We start from the raw sequence: 14832 nt of genomic DNA on the forward strand, positions 1-14832 counted from the left end.
GAAGGGGGATGTCAGAAAATACACAGCTGGAGGTGCACCACGAAACACTAAGATGCAGTAGCCATAAACTAAAGCATAGAAAAGTTCAATCAAGACTTAAATAAGAAATGTCCCAAGTAGAGCTGTAAGGACATACTATGTTGCTCAAGGAGACTGCAGAACCTCCACCCTTGGAGATTTCTGACTGGGGCAAACCACTGAATAATCTGCTCTGACTCTACAGTTTCCCTTGCTTTGAACAGGAGGCTGTACTGGATGACTTCCAGTTCTACCAGAACACCTCAAAAACAAGTTATTGTATTTTTCTACTAATTACATAGCTTGAAGAGTCTTTAAAGATCAGATTATATATTTGCCTTACAGACCAGCTGCAATAAGTAAATGCATGTGTGTAAGTTACATGTAAGCCTTACCTGAAGCATTATTATTCTGTGGGGGGAAAGGCTATTGACAAAACTATATAAACCTCACTCTCATCCAAACTTCAGGAGGACTTAAGTCACAAGTGAAATTTATATGCACTCATATGAAAAGAAATTCTCCAACTGAAGCTTAAAAATTGTGTCAGATTTAAAAACTTTACTGTTTCAATACCTCTCTTATATTTTCACTCCATTCTTCTTTAAAAAACAAAGATATGCCCAAGCTATTGAAGTATTAACTAAGAAAGAACTGGATGTAATCTAGTAGTTGGTCTGTGATTAAAATAGCACCAGCTACAGGGAGTACTGTCAACTCAGGAAACTTGCAACTTGTTTTTGGTTCTCTTTCTAACTAGTGATGCACTCAGAAAATATTTGATTATATATTTAGAAGCATGTAACAGACTTCATAACATGCTTTTAATTGCTGCTGTTACTGATCAAGAAAGTTTCAAACTAATAAAACTTGGTTTAATGCTTCTTTTCTTTAGCATCCCTCCCCTTTTAACATTATGTTTAAAAAAAAATAAAAGTTATAAAATATTTATTTATGGCATCAGTGGTTGCATGCACAGTTACCACAGGAACAGACTCAAATTTGCAATGATGTAGGAGTATCACTTTTATCCTACATAAGTCATCACCCAAAGTTCTTGCAAAATGAGTATGCATCAGTAGCTGAGAAACTCAGGATTATGTGTTTTCCTTACATGCTCTCCTTTTTGAACATACAGGAAAAACATACAGCAAGACATCTAAAAAAGGAATGAGTCATTAAAGAGGTCCATTTGATTCAATCTACAAATGAAGAAATCAGAGATCATTAAGTAAGAAAAAAAGTTGGGCAAAACCTAATGTTTTATATGAACACTAAAATTACCCTAGATACCATGCACTTACTACATTTGGGAAGGCTTCAATAGAACTAGAGTGGCTGTGATAAATGAGCTACAGCTACTTCTCTTTAAACTCATTCTAGCTGTAAATACATTTATGAAACACATCAGTTTCTTATCAGTAAAGGAAAGCTTTGTGAAGTATTTTTTTTTAAATCATAAATAAATTTATGTCTTTCCACAAAGGAAAATAGAAGGGTTCTCTTTCTAGAGCCTTCCATTTTCCAATCTGTTAAAAACATCTCTGATTTCTAGAGATAATTTCTGTCATGTAAAACGCTTACATTTTGATTCTTGAATAGAAAACTCTCTTCATCCTTTGTTCGCTGATCTTAGGAAACTACAGATTATTGAAATATGCTTCTCTTTTCCAGACAATTTCTCCTATTAAGTTCTTAAATTTAACTTGATTATATGCCAGCCTTGTTAGAATGAGGGCATTTTTCACAATAAAATTTTACACGGAATAACATGAACTTGAAAAATTCTACTTCTGTTATTATAACCAATTCCTCTGACTCCTACCAATTAGAAGTACCCTCTCTTCAGTCTGTTTATCTTAAACATCTGCGAGACACTGTGTCAAGCCTTTTCTTCTCTTTATTTTCCACTTCTGTCAGCAGGTTTTTTTATTAGTAAGGACAGTGAGGAACATAAACAGTTGCTGTATAAAGAGTGTTGACAGCAGCTACCTAGCTGACTTCACACCACTTAGAATATTTTCAAACTTGACTATGTTTGAATAACTCTCTTCACACCTTTAAATATACACCAATGAAAAAGCATTATTTTTAGAAATACACATTCGAGTCAGCCAAAGCAAAAGTGAGAATACTGCTTTAAACAAACCTTGAACTGGGGAGACACTGATTTCCTGGAGCCACCCTGCCAGGAGCACCTGCTGGGACTAAGACACTCTGGGCAGAACAGACCAGCCAATGTCACTCAGTGAGTGACAGTAGAGCAGCAGATAAATTCCCCACAGACAAACTGATAAAGTACAGACTACAGAAATGGACAGTGAGATAGACTGAAATCTGGTTGAACTGCTGAGCTCAAAGGGTTGCAATCAGCATGAAGTCCAGCTAGAGAAAAGTCTGCTGGTGTACTCCAGGGATCAGTACTAGGGCCAGTTCCACTTAACTAGTTCATTAATGACCTGGATGATGGGATACAGTGCACCCTCAGCAAGTTTCCTGATGACACCGACTGGGAAGAGCAGCTCACAGACCAGCTGGTTGCACTGGCACTCAGAGGGACCCTGAAAAGCTCAGCCAAACCAACAGGAACTTCATGAAGTCAAACAAAGGGACATACAAAGTCCTGCACGTAGGGACGAATAACCTCAAGCACCAGAATAGGATGAGGAATGATCAGCTGGAAAGAGGTTTTGCAGAAAAAAACCCAGGGCTCCTCGTGGGCTCCCAGCAGTACCATAAACCAGTAGTGTACTCTTGCAGCAGGGAAGGCCAAAAGCATCTTGTGCTGCATTAGGAAAATATGTTGTCAGCAGGTCCAGATCAAGATCATTCCTCTCCACTCAGCACTGCTGAGACATGCCTGAAGGGTTGTGTCCACCCACGGGCTGCCCAGTACAAGCAAACATAAGCATCCCAGAAAGCAATCCAATGTAGGATTGACAAGACCATTAAGGGATTGGAGCTTCTGACATAGTGAGCCTGAAAGCACTGAGATTCCAGCCTGGAGAAGGATCCAAGAGATCTTATCGATGTGTATAAAAACACCTGAGGGCGATAAGGGTAAACAACACTTCTCACTGGTGCCCAGTAACAGGGTAAAAGGCAACGGGCACAAACTAAAACAGATAAAATTCCACCTAAACAAAGGAAAGCCCTTTCCTACTCCATGGTTGCTCAACAGCTGCCCAAACACCAAGCTGTTTTACTAGACAATCTCCAGACACCTTTTCTAACCAGGTATCCTATGGTTCTTTGTGGAAGAGACAAAAGGAAGGCAAATCCATCTAACTAATATGGATTATGGGCTTAATGTCAGTTGTTTTCTATGCATACACCAAGCCTTCAATAAGAGAAAACAGTTGCCTGTGTCCAGCTTCAGTATATGAAGGCAAGTTGTTTATTTGACTTAGGAAAAGCCTCATTGTGCAGATACAACAAAAGAAGTTATTTTTCTCTCCCATGCTTTTTCTGATGCCCCAGCCCGTAGGTCTAAAAGGTATGAGAATCACTTAACATAGAGATTAAGGCAATGTATTTGTTTTCACCAGTCAAATAATTCACCTTATTGTCTATTAAAATGTCCATTTGTATCAGCAAACTTCCATCACTCTAATGAATTTCTGTGTGTCTCCTCCAGCCAGTAATCAAGCGGTAAAGCTAGTTAAACCAAAGCAGGGCAATGGGAAATCATCCTTCTCCTTTGATAAAGCCTCTTCTCTCACATCAAAGTATTGACAGGTTTTTTTTCACAACTGTAGGAAAAATGAGAGGAACCAAGAGAACGTCACAGAGAAAAGCTAGAACATCTCATTCATGAAGAGCAGGCACCTGTGCACTGACCCAATTAGGCATTCAAACACTTGTCACTTTGGAGCTGGCTGGTTGTCACTCATCCAATTAGCCCCAGGGGATGTATTGTATGGTGGCATTCCCTGAGAGAAAAACTGGAGCAAGGGAGGCAATGAAGGCACAGTGATAGGGTGCCAGGATCCTAGTGAGTGAGAGCAGCCAGTAGCAAAGCCAAAGAACTTCAGAGCTTCCTTAACTTGTTTACCATCCAAAAAGCCTTTCAAATTCTTCAATGGTCTTTTTTTTTTTTTTTTTTCAGAGCAGTCTAGTTTAAAAACCTTACAGTAACAGTTCTCTTTATCCAATGATGCATTTAACTCCTGAGTGACTAACACAAGAACCATTTCTGAAGAGGTAAAAAACAAACACGCAAACAAAATATCTTCATTGCAAGGAGAGATACACTACATGTTACTTTTAGTAACACTGCCAGCAAGTAATTCAGAAGGCAAGATGCTTCAGTGACCATCTCCTATAAGGCTGAGGCTTTCTGATGCTGTCTGCTTAACCACATAAATGAGGGATAAAAGGCTTTACAACTATCCACGCCTATGTACTGTAAAAGATAGAAAAGTTCTGTTCCACTTAACTACATATAACACTACATTCAAAATCCCCAAATCAGATTTTTCATTTAAAATAATTCAGATACTAAACCACAGATGACTATTCAGCAGCTACTACTCACTTCAAGTAAAGCTGTCTCTCTTCTTATGCTGAGTTATACAATGCAAACACAAGAGCAAGGAGAAGTCCAAGGGGGATTGGGTAAAAGGTGTTAGGACCTAAACTACTGGAGCAAAGATTTCAAAATGTTCCCATCATTAAATATGTGGTCTATGCTAGACGAAAAAACGATTTTTTGATACAGTATTTCATGTTCCCTCTAAGCCTATTTTTCCAGACTCACTTTTTCACTAGTTGACTTGCCCTGTTCTCTCCAGTAAAGAACACCAGAGATGATTAAGGCTATCTGCAATTATGTGAAGCTATTAAATATTTTAGCTGCTTTTCTAGTTAACATATTTTGATATGCCCTTCAGTTAAAATCTGAGCTGAAATTAAAAAAAAAAAGTCACAGACTTTTAACTCAAACAAAAATGAAAATGCAAGTAAATACATGTTGTATGATTATCCTGGATAATACTTAATAAAAACTAAATTCAAAGATAGAAACTTGAGAGATAGAAAACCAATGCCAGTAGTTCGAAGTTTTTTCCTCACTAAGTATGGGAAAATAAAATTTAGAAGGAAAAATTATCTTACCTTTGTACAAATAACTTCTGAGAAAGTTGGTCTCTCTTTATTTTTCCTCCTTTTCTTATCTCCTGTATGACAGGTCTTTATGTTACTGCCTTGCCTGAAAAAATAACATACAACCTGAAATATTTATAGAGGCAAATAATTACATTCACTCTTTTACAATAAAAACTTCATATATGTCTTGATAAAGCTGCAATACAAAATTCAGTTAAGTTAAATGAAATGATATTTTGATAGTAACTAATCAATACATGTTGGACTGAAGAAAAAACAAGAAGCCTTAGAAAGAAAAGCAGCTCCCTGGGTTTCAAAGTTCTGTTTTGCATTTAGCTCTCCAAAATAGCCACTTACATCAGACCAAACTAGAGCAACCATAGTTTATCCAGGTTCACTGCACCATTAGTGATAACCAGTCAGCACTTCACAAAGCTTGAGCAAGACAATCAGGAAGCCCAACGGCTTCCTTCCAGTGTTCAGCTTAAAGCACACTGGGTACCTCAGGACTAAACACTTCAGTGCTCAAAATTCTAAAGACATCCACTGCAAGAGGTGGTAGCAGCTGACAGCAGGCCTCTGTTGCAGGAAAATGTTTGATAACAGACAGCACTTGCCCAGAAAGAGAGGCCTGTGACTTAAGGGAAATTCGTAATTTGTCTTAACTCCCACTTTCTAGGAGAATATCCTGTATTCTAGTGGAAGGCTGGGACTTACATCCCCTGCTCCCCTCCTCCCTCAATTTAAAAGAACAAAACAAGGATAGAGAACACAGCAGGAGCGGTTTGTTTTAAATTCAGCTCCTTCTTCTTCATTTATTGACAAGAATTCTGTAACCAGGTCCTGTCATCTCTTAGTTTTTGTTACTTTAAAGTATTTTAAACACATTTAATGTTTTGTTGAGAACAAGCTGTCTGTCTTTCCATGGTAGTGCACATGAGGAGTTGAACTTTCAAGTAAGCAAGGTTCAAGAAGGACCAGAATTTTTGAAAGTGAGCTTCAAAAACTTCCTGAGGATTCCCCTTAGAGTCTTTTAGCCTTAACATGTTGGTTATCGGCAAACTCAGTTACGCATGCCACAATACACAGTGCTTATTTCAGTTTACTGGTGATGAACTGAAGCAAATTAGTACCACTGCAGCACTGGTTAGTTTGTGTCCCATACCTAAAAGTATATACATTTTATTTGTAGGAACGTAATTAAACTGCCTTGTTTAGGCATAACTGCAGATTGATGCTGTTTTGTAAAGTAAACCAGGAGAGACTATAACAGCTTACAATGGTGATAGTTTAATTTCTCATCAAATTGATAATTCAATAATACGATTTCTTTCCATATACTTTAAAAAGCCTTTTTATTTAAAAGTCTTTACTTATTTTAAAAGCCTATTTTTAAAGCCTTTGTTAGATTGGCCTACCTGTTAGTCAAACCTTAACTGTTGACTAGAACTCTCTTGTAGCTATTTCTTTCAGTAACAAGCAACGCTCCTTATAATTCGCTTTTTATCATGCTCTTCCAAAACAAGTTGTTGCTCTTACATAATAAAACATCTGAAACAATACATTATCTTTGTAACATCAGGAGTTTTGGCATACATATATAATTTATTTCACTGGGGTGAAAGTCTCTTAGGAGATTCACTTCATTGCCTTAATCTTTATTCAGGCACTCAAATCACTTCCAACCCCCTGCCTCTATATTCACTTGGAAAAGCTGCCTGCAAACCAGCAGGACGTGGATGAGCCAAAGTCAACACAGAACTTGCATTCAGCAGTGCTACATGTGTGCCGCTCCTAATTGCCCACAGCACAGCCTGACAGTGATCATCACACAGATCCCATTACACCAAGGTACCAGACACATCCACCCTGCCACTCACGCTGCCTCCTGGCTGCTTCAGTCCCTCAACAAACTCTCTCCAAGACAAAACCTGAGTGTGCTTTAGGGAATGTTCCAGCCTGAAGAATGCTTCTAAACAACAGCATGGGTAAGACTGCTTAAACTTCCGATTTTTCACTCTTGACAGCCCTGCAATTCTCAGTTTCAGGTACTGCATCCTCATTTGCAGCCTCTGCCTGCCTCTATGGGACCCACTGGAGCAGATTCCAGGATTTACAGTACTAGCCTGTAACATGACTTCAATGGGCTGCAACACAGCTCCCACTATCTCAGGTACTCTGAACTAAAAGACACCAGCTACGTACCAGGGCTGCAGGAACAGAACAGCACCTAGACCACACACAGATTATGCCAGCCTTCTTTTTTAAGAGACTCATTTTCTAAAGCATTAAAATGCAGACATAACTCAGCCCTTGTCAACCAGCCTATCTCAATGACAGGTATTTGTCCCCGTCTTCTTGTTTTTGCCATTTAAGAACATCTGTAGCCTCAAGGGCATTGTTTAAAAGCTAAGCATGCTCTGAAACCTAGGGATGACTTGTATTAGACCTTATCATACACAGCAGAAAACCACAGTTCTGTTGACAGCACGGGTAGACTTCAAAGATATTTCAAGATTTCAAAGATTCACTAAAAGACAGGGAAAAACCAAGTAGGAAATAAAAATCAAGGAGGAGAGCAAAAATGATGGTTTTAAAACAAGTCCATTGAATTGGATGAAATATGTTTTAAAATTTATGAAAGATATTTGGGGTCATATAACTTTCTTGGTCACTAGCATATTGTGGAAATGTAAAGCACACTTTTCAATCTTCCACATCTGATATTATGCTTCCTGCCTATTTATTTGTTCAGATACTCAGGAAATAACTACAATTTACATAATATTGTTACTTTTCTTGTAAAAGTGCTGATAGGCTTCAGGGAAGCTAAATTTAGAAAAAGAAATACACAGATTACATTAGGTAACTATGCAAAAAGCTCAGATGTGAAAAATCCAAAATACAAAATATCTGGTTTTTATTTCATAATCCAATTGACTAAATGGTTTAACATAAACTATACTCAAAAATATTCTTTAAAATGTCAAGACACTTTAATATTTTTAATGTAACCTTATAAAACAAAAGTGAGACAATATGCATCCTTTCTCATAAAATTAATAATGTATCTATATACACATATAAAATTCAGTTTCTGTTTACTTTACAATACTGTGCAAAGTTCTTTAATATAAAATATTTGCTTTGTGATATTTAATGTATTTAAGCACAGTTTTTCTGCAATCCAGTACTGCAGAGCTCCATTGTTCAGCCTTGTGTAATTTCTTCTTTCAGAGCTAAGGATTAATGAGGAGCTCTCAGAAAAGGAGAAACCACCCTGGTTGGTTGATGAGGGCAGTGATCCATCTTGCTGTCATATCTATCTTATTTCGGGGTGTGCCCAATCCCAGATGATTCTGCCAAAGCAATAATGGAAAAAAAAATATACTGGAAATACAACAAGAGTAGCTTTTTGTTCTTTTCATTTCTGATACACACACTCTCATGAAGATACTTCCTAGAGTGGGTAGTCCAGCCTAGATTACATTAACATCCATAAGAACAATGCCCAAATTTTATGCATATTATACTAATCAAAACAGAACACGGATTTCATCTGATCTTTCATATGTTGCAAAGTCATGCCTTTCCTTCATGGATACAAATTATAACCTCATTCTTTCAATTCCTAGACTATTAATCAAAGTTGAATGTTTCAGTTACATAGCTTAAGTTTATTCTCCTGTTCAAAGTTATAACCTGAATTTTTCCATGACACTTCATTCCAATAAACCAAACTAACTAATACTAAGGTACACAAATCTCAACTATTTTAGTGACTGGGAAGTACCAGGATAGAAAAGGAAACTCGGCCATTACCTTGTGCATGTAGCTATACAGCTGTCTTGGCCCTCTTCCTTTTATGGTGAGTTACTTTTTCCTTTCTTCCTGTTAGTAAGTGGTAAGGATTTGTACCATGCTCCCCTTCATGTTGTAAACTCGACAAAACTGTGGTGCAAAGCCCTGCTGTTGCTGGCCTGTGTGCAGGGGCACGTACAAGAGGGGCCGTTTCCAGCCGCCCGTCGCTTTGTCCTCGGCCCTCCCAAGCTTCTGTGTGATCAGCACAGGCTTTGTGGCCATACAATAGGGGTTAAACATTTCCCTGTATTTATAGAAAAGCAGAGCTAAATCTGCTTAGCTGCATGAACCTTTTATAAAATTACGCTCACGCTATTGGGGCATTTTTCCATTTGTTTGGTTTTTAAGAGTAAATAAAAATTAAAAAAACAATATATATAGGTATGTATTTTTTTATTGTAGTGCATAAAAAAATGCAATCAACATTAAGATTTTTATTCAGATCTTATCCACAATTTCCTTTTAAGCAGCTACCTGTGACTTGCCTATTCACTTAGAGATATAGTTTCATTTCTCCTTTGCATTTATTCTACTTGATGACTTGCCAGTGGGACAATGCCCTATCTCCAACGGTGTGTTTAAGATCATTGCAAAAACTACAATCTGTAGTTAGTGGTGAAATTCCAGTGTAAGGAAGAAAATTAAAATGTACTGAGAAATAAAGGAAAGCATTTTAAAGAATCAAATGTGCTTGCCCATAGTCCTAAAGACATTGATTTCATACACCACATATGCCTTTGGACCACCCTTCCTTTTCAAGGAACGACCTTGAAGCAACACTGGTACAGAAAACTAACTATTTTTTTTTTCAACTCCTAAAGAAAGAAACCCTAGTCAAAAACTTTCTGGTTTGTTCCGTTACAAATCCCAGTTTTTCTCTTTGGTTTTTTGTTGTTGTTGTTTGTTTTTGTTTGTTTGTTTGTTTGTTTTTGTTGTTGGTTGGTTGGTTTGGACATTTTTTTTTTTGGTTGTTTGATTGATTTTTTGTTTTGTTTTGTTTTGGGCTTGTTTGTTTGTTTAATTTTTGTTTGTTTGAGGGGGGTTGTTTGTTTGGGGTTTTTGGTTTTTTGTTTGGGTTTTTTTAAGTCCAGTTAAAACACTTCTAACTTTAAGGGGTTTGCATCTTTTCATGGGCAGCAAGATGAATTCTGTCAGCCTCTATTAGCACCAAAACCAGTTCAGAACAATAACTTCATCTGGTCCTTTTGAAACCAATTCCATTTTGGAGGCAGCTTAGAACACTGTGTTTCCTCACAAAAGCATGAGCTAGACTTAAAAATCTACTTCAAAGCAGATTGCCAGTGAGGTTCAGTAATGACTGCATCCACCTGAACTCTTAAACTTGCCAAAATAGAACCAGAGTATCCTAATTTGAGCTCTCACTTCACATATGTGTCTTGATTCTAGAGCTGTAAACACTTAGATGAAAAGGATAAAAAACAAGAGGTTCATTACCATTACAGGTCATTATTTTTTTAATGTGGAAATTTATCATCAAATAATATAGTGTTGATTAGGCAAAACCTCTGCCATTCAGTTACTAATCTTTAACTGCACATTTACAGTTGTACATTCAAACAACAACAGCAGACATGAAACTGTAAATAAGAAGCTACTTACCGTGCCACAAACGTGGCACAGTATTAATCTGTTCTTTTTACTTAGTAACATTTATTTCTTGGAAAAGCTCAATTCTCAAAACAGCTATTTTCATGGTTTCAATCATTCTTTCCAAAATGAAGTCCCAGAAGAAAACGATTTGGGTAATGCAGTAGCTTAGCTATTTGCTCCCCTCTGCCTTTGACAATATATTATATCAATAAATCAGCTCAAATATAACTGATTGACCAGAGTTTTTGTGTTTAACTGTGTTTAAGCAGAAATTGTCCTCTGAATTTTAGATCTGAATGATGGAGGGGCATGCCTCATTTTGTCACCTGACTGACCAAGCCTAATCAGAATTATTTCTGGACACTGCTTCACTACAGCTGTAGATCCATTAAGCACTAAATGCTCCAGAGGCTCCCTTCAGCTTCCCACTGCGACTCGCACTTTTCAGGCAGTAGCTACTCAGTGGGCTACTCAAAACACTCAAAACGTGGAGGTGCTATATTTAATGGCCAGCTCAAAACCCATAGCACAATCTGTCACTTGAATGTTAGGACAGCAGCTATAATAAAACAGGCTCTTTGTGGTGAAGACTTAAAAAGGAGCCTTTGAAATGGTTCCCCTACTTCCCAATACATTTTTATTAGGAGAAGGTTTTCAGTCACAATAGCTTTTTTTTCTTCAACAGAAATAATCATGTCTGCCTCTGGAAATGTTCACTGAGATATGCACTTTTTTTGTAATCACAATATTACCCTTGGCATTTTTTTTTTTTTTAATCTTAGGACAATTTTAGCCTCAGGAAGCTTTAGACTAATACAGTCATTAGGAATGACTTAGTGCACAATTTACATATTAACAAGCCTATTTTTGACCTCTTGAACTGTTTAAGCAGAAAAAAACCTGTGATGTGCACATACAGCACACGATTCCTTGCTTTGAGATCTGCCTGTTAAAAAAGATAAGAAACAGATTCTGAGAAATAGCTAGGAACTGTGGGATGACACTAGTTATTCATCCATCTTTTTTTTTTTTTCACACGTTTTTGGCTTTCCTTTCCAAATGTCCTCAACTTTTCCCAGACATATGAAAATACTCAGGAAAAGTAACAAATCATTTATGCTTTCTGAGGTCAAAGTCATATCCCATCAAAATTCACTTAGTGCAATACTCATCTGAGACCTTCAGGCAGGTGAAGAGCTAATCTCATGGTGGAGTTTAACCCCAGACACAGGCTTTGGACTCTGATAGGTTGGACTGGGCAAATATGTATGGGATTTGTAACACTAGAAATTTAGCATGGGTAACAATTACCCAGGAATGGGGCAAAGGAAGACCCCAAAAAAGGCTGCTGTTCAGTTGGGCAATGAACAAGATGGAGGCCCCACAATCATAGTATGATATTAAAATGAACTGCTTCTTTTACCTGTTACTTTGCACACTGAATGTCTTAAAAGCTTCTGTATCCCTAACAATTACAACTGAAGTCATGTCAATATTATATTTTTAGAGTACAGACCTAAGTATTGAAAGGTACACCATTAAGTTTTCTGACATGTCCACACGACCAAGACGATATTTCAATTTGATGATCATACCAGGACTGAGATTAGGTATGCTGGATCATATTACTACTACTACTACTGTGTGTTTGAAAAGCAAGAGGCAAAATGTTTCTATTTCCTACATAGACTTAAAGAAACGCATAGCCTTACTTTAGCTTTGTTCCTTGTACATGTTTTGATAGATTCATCTTCTCTTTGCCACGTTTTTGCATATACAAACATGATTTTTTTTTCATTTTTCATTTTCCAGCTTCAAGTTCCTTTACTTTACCAGTAAAGTTTTCAACAATCATCATTTTTGTGTGCAAAAGTTTTGAGTTTCATTATGAAAAATGTCTTTATGATTGTGGAGTCTGAAAATACTTTAAAGTGGAGATGACATTCAAGAAGACAATGATATGCAAGATGATTATTCACTGTCACCTGCATATCCTTACTCCAAAAAGTCAACCCAAGTACTTGGGTTGAGAGGTGAATTTTAAAGAGTATCTAATAAGTCAAGTGTTCTTACAAAGCAAAAATTATGAAGAGCGGGATCCTCTAAGGATTACAGAATTTATTTAATTTAAAACTTCATCATAACCACTTCTATTGGTTTTAAGTCGTTACCACCGGAATTTCATGGACATACTTTAATTAAACCCATTGCTGTTGCTCTCTCAGTAATCATTTATTCCATTTGCATTTTTTTCCTACAAACAACAGGATGCTCTGTACAAGAACATAGCCACTTCTTACTAATCACCAACACATTATGGTAGGGTAATCAGGTTAAGTATTTTTTAACTAGACCTGAATAACTATTCTTTCTTCCAAAATAATTGTAGCATGTATGTCCTGATCACGATTCTTAGACTTATGTGTCCTTTCTACATTTTCCTGAAGTTTACTGTACCAGCCAAAGCAGACTATGTGCCAGCCACAGAAAATCCCTTCTCACACACTCTGGGGATGCAGACTCATACAGGTTCCATTCCTCTTAATCCTTTACAGGGAGAGCCTTTGTTCGCATACGTAAGGTGCATAAGCTGTTCATCACACAGAGAAGTTGCCAAGGAGTGTGAGATTTCCCCAAAGTGATTCCAGCATAGCTGACTGAGAAGAGTCCTCTTCAAATAACTCAAGGTTCATTCACTTGCTTATTTTACCAGCACATCCAGTTAAATCTTGTACACGGGCTTCTTTATGTTTTCATGTTACTTTTGAATGAGGAAGCTCCATAATAAGATTCACAGCATTAACATTAATTATACTAAGCTTTTCTCTAGTGCTGTTCTCTACCCCTTTTCATAGTGGAACAAATGCTTTGCCCTTCCTCTTTGTGCACAATGAGTGTCCTTGACTACTGGATGCCTAAAGCCATTTAAATATACAGAAACGCAGTGTAAGTGTAGACAAATGTGCACTTCCCAATCTCAGGATGAGGAGATTTATCAGCAGCTAGAAAACCAACTGCAGCTCCCGGAACAAAACAGATCTGCTGGTTCTGCAGTGCCTGTAGCTAACTAGAAGTTACTGAAACTAAAGACATCAAATGCATAGCCAAAATGAATTTACAAGTACTACACACACACACACACACAAAAAAAAAAAAAAAAAAAAAAAAAAAAAAAAAAAAAAAGGCAAGAAAGAGAAGAGGATAATGGGAAGAAGATGACAGCTACCAAGTCAGGTTACAATCTTGATTCTGTAAAAAAACCCAAACCTACCAAACAGGAACACAAAACAAAAAGCCCCATTCAAAAAGCATCCTTAAAAAGATCATTCAAACAGGCAAACAAAACACCCCAACAACACAGAATCAAGATTCTGTCTGTTCTCGAGGGAAGGAAAAAATTAATGAAATACTCTTCTTCAAAGTAGAAATCTTTTTGGGATGCTTCAGCTGTCCAAGAGTTTTCTTTTTCTTGGTAAGGCACATGTTGCTCAAACTTCTGCATCTGATACACGTGCTATACCTGAGCCTGCACTACCCAAAGTGAATCTGGCTGGAATGGAGGCCACATTCAGCTGCTGATGTTCCTCTGCCCACCCTCATCTACCATCACACATAGAAACATCCCAATTGTCAGTGCTTTAAACTTTACTTGAATGCTCTCTAGCTAGCTATCTACTCTCTGTATCATTTTGATAGAATTTAGAAGCTGTCTGCTTGAATTGTGTCAATAACTTGACCAACAACTCGAAACTAAGTTTAGCCACCTGAAACTCCTTAAGGGCTGTTTTCAGTACATACAAACAGAGCATGCCAAGCATACAAAAAAACTGGGCTCCCCGAAGTACTGACACAGACAGCTGTAATTTTCTTTTAAATAACAGCAAGAAGAATGTGGTGTGTGGCAGTGCTTTCTCCTTTACACTGAGCAGCACTGGCTGTGGCTCACCCAGTCTTCAGCACTTCGCCCCTCAGTGGCACAGCTTGTTTAAAGAGACAGGGAAGACAATCTCTCCTCCTTGCTGGTCACATCTGAGGAACATACTGAAGTGAAAAAAAAAAAAAAAAAAGACTCTTTTCTACCCCTTTGTCCTTGCTATCCAACGATCCTAAAACACAATGAATAAGGATTTTCTGCAGAAACAAACCATGGGGGGCTTGCATCTACTTAGCAAAGAGGTACATTTTATCTCAAGTCTCTCCTCCAGCAAGTATTGCAGTCAAGGCTGTTTGTTGGAA

The 14832-nt window shown here is 37.5% G+C and overlaps 1 protein-coding gene across 6 annotated transcripts in view; it reads right to left on the minus strand.

Annotated features, from left to right (window-relative positions):
- NRCAM (neuronal cell adhesion molecule) overlaps positions 1 to 14832 on the minus strand; it is a gene marked incomplete at its 3' end in the record, with an annotated part of 143496 nt that overhangs the window by 93070 nt on the left and 35594 nt on the right. For all 6 annotated transcript variants that reach the window (XM_083860570.1, XM_083860568.1, XM_083860566.1 and 3 more), the window contains exon 2: positions 5134 to 5227. The remainder of the gene's footprint in view (positions 1 to 5133; positions 5228 to 14832) is intronic.

The sequence above is a fragment of the Zosterops lateralis genome, assembly GCF_965231275.1.
Source record: "Zosterops lateralis genome assembly, chromosome: 4".
Classification (NCBI taxonomy): domain Eukaryota; kingdom Metazoa; phylum Chordata; class Aves; order Passeriformes; family Zosteropidae; genus Zosterops; species Zosterops lateralis.